Source organism: Meleagris gallopavo, chromosome 20 (assembly GCF_000146605.3).
Source record: "Meleagris gallopavo isolate NT-WF06-2002-E0010 breed Aviagen turkey brand Nicholas breeding stock chromosome 20, Turkey_5.1, whole genome shotgun sequence".
Lineage (NCBI taxonomy): Eukaryota > Metazoa > Chordata > Aves > Galliformes > Phasianidae > Meleagris > Meleagris gallopavo.
Window position 1 is genome coordinate 3,579,517 of NC_015030.2, and position 7,268 is coordinate 3,586,784.

The 7,268-nt window shown below is 48.5% G+C and overlaps 1 protein-coding gene across 2 annotated transcripts in view; it reads left to right on the plus strand.

Annotated features, from left to right (window-relative positions):
• The first annotated feature begins 3,721 nt into the window (after window positions 1-3,721).
• The window catches only part of LOC104913753, a 35,454-nt gene continuing 31,907 nt past the window's right edge, over window positions 3,722-7,268 (plus strand). For both annotated transcript variants that reach the window (XM_010721254.3, XM_019621643.2), the window contains exon 1: window positions 3,722-3,845. The gene's annotated coding sequence lies outside the window, so the exon portion shown is untranslated. The remainder of the gene's footprint in view (window positions 3,846-7,268) is intronic.

Here is a 7,268-nt window from a genome sequence, read left to right on the forward strand (position 1 = left end):
CCACTTCTGCAAAGGAGCTGGTAGCTTTTCTGACAGCCTATTGCACTACGCAGCGTAGCTCCTGTGTCATTTACTTGGCTGTCTCATTAAACTTTTTCATCAGAGCTGCAGAGGGGGTGGATGTGTGGGGCAGGCAGGGAGAGCACGGCAGCTCAGGGAGAACCTCTACAGCACAGAACTGGCTTTGGGCTCCGTGCAGTTCACATGTCTCTCTGCACCAATTATAATCTGATCATCATTGCAACAGCATTTTTAGAGTGACTGGGGTAGGAGAACACAGAATCTTTATTCTCTTTATTTGAATGCACTCAAGATTAGGAAATAACTGCAATAGAATTCTGGAAGTCCTCAAAAGAATCACCAGAAAAACCCTGACGAGGTCAGCCATGCTCAGAGAAAGCGCTTCTGTGCACCAAAACCCAATGTTATGTTAAAAACAAAAGTTTCTTCCCATTGTTCACCACCACTTGTATCTTGCCCAGCACCTCCCAGTCCCAGCCTGCATGGCCATGCTGTTGGCACTGCTGCTTTGTGGGTTGGCTCTGCATCTTCAAGGGTCCTAGCCGGGAACTAGAAAGGATTTGGGGAGATTTTCCTGAGGACAGAAAGCATTTGTGTCACCATTGCAGTGAGACAGTCCCTTACTGAGGGTTCTGGTGTCACTGAGATGGGGTATGTGTGGTAGAGATGGACCCAGCAGAGCACAAGGAGGGCGGCCGTGTGACTGCTGACACAGCAACAGGAAGGGCTGTCACGTTTATTCTGTTATCATTTTGGTGAGAAGGATGTGGCATTTATTTAGCCACAGGCATTTTACACCAGAGGGAAATTTTCCTGGAAATGCACCAATGCTGATGAAGATAATTCCCTGACAGAAAGCAGAAGGAAGATGCCTGGTTTCACTCTTGGAGAGTGTGTTTATTGCTTTGAAATATTTTTATTTGCCATGATTTGATCCAGTGTAACACTCTGCTAAATGGAGGCAGCAAACCCAAGGCACTTGGGACTTGGGGATGAGATAGCTGAGGAGTATAGCCCCCAGCACTGACCAGAGCTGAAGTTCTGCAGGGGGAATTCTGCTCGGCAATGCATTTCTGCCCCATTGCATCCATTGGTGCTGCATAACTCTCACCTCAGCTCACCTCTGCGTGCTTGATGACAGCATCCTTTCTGCATGCCTCACTGCTGCACTTATCTCTTCTGATTTCCCAGTGTGGGCTGAGCCCAGCTGCACCATATCATGGGAAATCTTAGGACAGCAACAGCAAAAAGAGTCATTGCGATACCGCCACTGCCAAACTGCTGCATAAAGTGCCGTGGTGGCTTCAGAACATTTTAATTGTCCTTTTACGGCACATTTGGGAGCATTGTGAAATCTTTATTGTTTGAGACACTGTGTTCCCTTATGGGCTGGGGAACCGCCTCTGAAATGTGCTGCTGGGGGCTGTGCATGGCTGGAGGAGGCTGTGTTCTCATGTTTGGGCTGTGATGTCAGAACCACAGCTGCTCTGTGGGAGAAGCATCCCTTGCACATCCCTTGTTTTTCAGAGCATGGATGCCAGAATATGCAAACACCAGCATAGAAAAAGAAGGATTCAAACAAAACCACTCCATGCAGAGCTCATAGGAGGCTGAAGTGCCCTTCTGTGTCCACAGAGCTGGAGCACGTTGCCTCCCTGTTCCTGTCAGGGTGATGTGGGATGTGATTTCTGGGTACATGATGGAGCTCTTGTGGCCAAGAGTGGCTGTTACAGCTGCACCTGCACTGTCTCCTGTGCTGTCCTCAGGTTTTGGGTCTTGCCTTACACTATTGAGTTGGATTTGATTATCCTTATGGGTCCCTTCCAGCTCGAGATATCCTATGATAATGGGTCAGTGCTTTCCCATTCCAACTCCCAACACCCCATGATTTCTCGTTAGCCCACAGTCCAGCTCCTCCCAGGTTGCCAGAGCTGTTCTCATGACCTATTTAGAATACAATTGTTCTTTGAGAAGTTAGAAATCCAGATGGGCTCATGGGGCTGGGGCTGGCAGGATGCTTTTAGACAGTTTCTGCTTTGCAGGTCATCTGTGTCCCACACAAATGAAACATATTGGGTACCTGCTGCACAGGATGATGGAGGATCTGAGTGGGATTCAGCTAATTTTACCAGCCTGCCTTAGTGGTGTGTGATTCAGTGCAATAGGCATTGCACAGTGTTTTGCAAAAAGGCTTTTGGTGACCTATGCTGGGACACTGCCCAGGTCAGTGCAGGAATTGGTGCTGCTGAACATCTGGCCGTGCCTCCTTGCAGCAGAGCAGGAGCCTCACATGCCTCAGTTGTGCCCAGCAATCAGTGGGATCTGGCAGCACACTGCCTAATCAGAGAGGGGGATCTCTCTGCCTTTGCTACCCCATGCCAGATGGCAGCTCACTTCCAAACTCGTTTGTCTCACACTTGCTGGCCCTTCTCATGAGCTGCTCCTTGCAGCTGGCTTGGCTGCGCCTGAGGCACACAGTGCAGGGACTCGCTTGACTGCTTTAATTGTCTCAAATTAATTACATCTCTGTGAATTGTATAAGAGTGACGTTTTTAGGGAACTAAAGGCCCTGTCTCGATGATAAGGAGAAACTAATGCTGTTTGCATCTCAACCAAGTGATTCAGACTCTCCTTGCCTGGGTTTGGTTCCTCATTTTAGGGTCTTGCTTCTCCATCACTGTGCCCATTTCTCAGTTCTAAACAAGAGATGCCAGAGTGGTGCAGGGAGTTTGAGTTCAAACCCACTCTGTCATGCATATCTGATTTATTTATGGTGTCCAAAAGAAGTCTTCCCAGAGACCCTATAGCACAGTGCAGCAGTGCCTCCAGCTCCTGTGTGTTCTTCCATCCTGATCTGATGGGTAGGATGGCATTTTGCTGACTGTGAGACATTCACTGCCAACCAGTGGATGCCCAAGCACTGAAATGCTCTGTTAACTTTTAGATAATTCTTTCCTCTGTTACACATCACAGTTAATGCTGGAGCTCTTTCATCCTCTGTTTTTTTATGGCTTTTTAGTGAACACAGTTTGAAATCTGGCATCTTTGGAATAGGCTCAGACAGGGAGGGAGGACATAGTTGGGTGTATTTATTTTCCTTCACTGGTTGCATCACCTTTAACTCACAGACATAAATCTGTGTTTTAAGCAGAAGGACATGCGATGCACTATGCTGATTTAAGAACACTCAGGTTGGGAAATATGGAAATGTCAGGTCTGGGCTGCTGACCTCAGGTCCATTCTGGAGGGGGAAAGGATCTGTTAAACATAGCAGAGTGCTCTTTGACTCCTGTGGCTGTTCATAGAGAACCCCTGGAGGTTTCGCGGAGGGTTGAAAGAAAAAGAACAATGGGCAGGAAGAACAATTATTACAATTTTTGCACTGTACAGATAATACTCTTTTCTGCTAGTACAGGTTGTGCCCAGAGCTCCCACTGCTCCCGGCTGCTGCCTGTTTGATAGCCCTTTGTTTGCAGTCTGTGATCATAAATCTTCTACATCTGATTGTTTCTGCTTTTACATATCCATCTCAGAAGCATTTTTTGAGGGTTTTTTTTTTTCATATGTGGGCTTGGAAAACAACTCCTTACAGAGGCTGTCAGTGCAAATTGGTGGTATTTAAGCCAATTCCCATCAGCTGTGGTGAGAGGCAGCTCAGTATATCTCCTTTGTCTGCAGTTAGGGATTGGACAATGAAGAAGTGGTATTGGGATTAGCTGAGCAATTCCAGGGTTGGGGCTGGCTGTGGGAAGCTGCTGAAGGAGAAGCAGGAAGAGTGAGAGGCAAGAGGAATGGTGAGAAAGGAGCAGGAGTGTGCTGAAGCTGTAAGTTCTGTTATTCCAGAAGGGAGGTTTTGCTGCATGTTGTGTTTGTGCCCAGGAGGTGGCAGAACCCACAAGGGAGCCCTGATGGCGTATGGAAACTGGGGTTGGTTTTTGAGCTCGCTGCAAAGTTCAGGCTGTGAAGTTGTTGTCCTCTGTTTCCTCCTAGTATTCTGCTCTCCAGCTCTGCATAGATAATAATTTTTTTTTCTTGCACTTGCTCCTACCTGCTCCCAGTGACTACATCATGGTGCATATGGTATGTGCTAAAGTACTCCAGCTCTCTTTTTCCCCTTTTGAATCATCCTTTTGCCTTGCATACTTTACTTTGGCAACTTTTGGTGGTGATTCCTTTTACTCTTCTTGGAGCAAGACAGAGCTGATCCTCCCTCCCAGCACAATGGGACTGGAACAGGAGGTGTGCAAGTACTGATGGCTCTCTCCTGCAAGAACATCCTATGAGAACAGCTTTGCTGAGGCTAAAAGAATGGGTAAACTTGTGAAAACCCTGCTGCTGGAGCCAGCACTGAGTGCAGTGCTGGCTGCTCCCCAGAGTTGTAATTCACAGCTGAACAGCACTGAGGTTTTCCATCCAGGGGAACTTCCAAGATTTCAGAACTTATGAGGTTGGGAGGGAAAACTAGAAGGGGTGCTCTGCTGCTCTGAGCTGTTTCAAAGCTGATTGCACATCCTCCAAAAATATTCCAGCTCTCGTGTGTCAGCAGCTCCTGACACAGCTTCTTATCTTGCTTTGCACAACCCTTGCGTTATGCCAGACTTCATCTCTCTCACTGCTCCATTCTTCTGTCAGCAGCTGCTGTGGGGGACCCGGTGACTTGTAGGAAAGCACAGTAAAAGGTGAGAGTGCAAAGGAGTGGTGAGGTTGCAGAGTATCCCCCCACAGGAAAGGAATACTGAGGAAAAAAACAGCCTCTGGGAGCGGTTCCCTGGGGTGAGATGCTGTTGGATTGGAAACAGGGTGAGCATTTCTCATAACACTGCTGCTATGTGCAGGCTGCTCACAGGGCAAAAATAGCCGAGCTGGGCAATGTGATACTTTGGCAATAACAGCTTGTGCATTGTAGGCTTGGAGGCAGCCAGCCCCTCTGACCTGTGGTTCAGTCTTGCTCTGTTCTGATGCTTGCTCTCAACAGCGTGAGCTCCCAGCCGTGGGGAGCATAATCTCCCCCAATTCCCCTGCAGATGTGCAGGGGTTGAGCTGTAACTGCATCTTCCATAATCATTCTGTATTGCTCAGGTCCAAGAGTGCAGGTCTCAGCTGTGTGCATACGGAGTAACAGCTAATTCTTCATGAACAGCTCTGCTGATTACTTATGGGCATGAAGTTCAGCCCATGAGCAGGACATGTGGGCACTCGGCTGTCAGCACGTGATGCAAATTCTCTTCTATTCCTCATGCAGAAGCCAAAAGAAGCAAACAAAAGCTGCCAGCCGTTACCAGTAGGATGGATGCTTTCTTTTTTAAATTACTGCATAGCAACCCACTACCATCATATGACTGATGTTACTTCCCAGTCTGAAGTCCCTCCTGCAGTTACACCTCAGTCCCTGAAGCAGAGCCGTCCCCCAAATCTCTTGCCTCTCTCCTTGCCTCGCTCCCTCCAACACACAATGTAAAGATGACTGCCCTGCTTGGTCCATGCTTTCCAGCTCTGAAGCTTTTAGCACTCCTCCCAAGTGAATCCCTGACTTGTGCACCTCCTCTGAAATCTCAGCCTCCTCCAAAGCTCCTTTAGTAAAACAGATAGGAGACGTCAGAGCAAAGGCTTTTCCTCTTGAAAAATGAGGTTCCACTGATATTTTCTGCAGTAAACATTTCTTGACACAAGGGATTCTTTAAAGCTTCTTTTCCAATTGCTTCATTGCTTTTGTCTGTGCTCCATCCAGCTGCTTCTCCACTTGGAAGCATGGGTGAGCCCGTGATCTAGAAGGTTTTTGGCTGGCTCCTATAGGGAAAGTGTCCTGGCACCATCCCAGCTGTGGGGAACGTGGAGGGGTTAGAAAAGCCTGTGCCCTGCTGCCTCCTACTAGCAGAGGAAGAAGGAATAAAATGGGATTAAGAGCAATTTCCTCTGTATTTCCAGTTAGCTTTGGTTCCATCTGTTGGGATTTAAGATTATGGCTCTCATGGGGATGAATGGGGAAGGTGGATCCTGCATTAATTCTTGTGTTGCCCCATCCATCCCGGGTTTCGCATGCTGTGGGGCTAGCTGGGTGCAGTGAGGCTGCTCAGGCTCCCTGCTTTTTGGTTCCACAGCTCACTGGGTTGCAATAAATGGAAGGGGAGGGCTCCTGCAGAGCCCTTTTCTGTCTGCAGAATCGTGGAAATTCTGAGAGCCCTCAGTTGATCCCTTCTTGGGGGAAGTACCCATACGTGGTCCTTCTTGTTCATCTTGCCTCTCCCAGGGCAAATCCTTGAGGAAGGGGTAGCAGTCTTATTTAAGGCAATTGAAACTTCAAATAATATACCAGGGATTCAGCTGCAGGTGCTGTGGGCTGCACCTGGGCCTTATTCCTCTTTGGAGGAAATAAGAGGAGTGTGTAACTGCCTTCATTTTGTGAGAGACTGTGGAAGTTGGTCAGGTATGGAAAGATGAAGCGTGGCTCTCTCCTTAGTGGGAATTGGGGGAGCTTGGCTGGGTGTATCCTGCCCCTAAAGCTTGAACTGAAATACTGTGTTAGATCACAGATGTGCTCTGGGGATGGCTGGGGGTCTGTGGGCACCCTGCCTGCCACAGCAATTGCTCAAGGAAGGCTGTAGGGGTGAAAGTCTGAGCAGTTCTTAGGACAAAGGTTGATTTTTATTTATGAAAGTGATGCTGTGACATCTGCCCTATCCCATACTGCTGTTGGATCCCATCTAAGAGACTAGCCTCAGTCTGGGTTAAGCACTTCTGTGCTCATGCAGGCAGCCTGAGTCAGCTTGATGTGAGCAGGAGCTTGCTTGGGGGGCTGCGAACTCCCCAGCTCTGCAGGCAGCTGCTGGGCTGCAGTGCTTCAGTGCCTTTTCCCAGTGCAGATAAGTTCTTCCTCTGAAGAACCAAATGGCTGCAGAGGAGGGCAGCTCCGTGATCACAGTGTGGTGTCACCTCTGTCCATATCACACTGTGCACTGCTCCCCATCCTGAGGGATCCAGCTGGAAGCACCCACACCTGGGGCTCTGCAAAGGAAAACTGCCACTGGGAAGGGAGCAATCGCAGTCACCCTCTGACCTACAAAGCACAGAGCTTGGAAAGCTCTCCTGTCTGGAGCTCGTCTCTGGCACTGTGGATCTTGGCGTGTCCTACTGAGTAATTCCCTTCCTCGTCTGGGAAAACTTAATCCAGCAGCACAGAGGAGTTTAATAGAGGTGGAGTAACTTTCTATTTTAGTGGGTTTTTTTGTGTGTTTTGTTGTTGTGTTTTT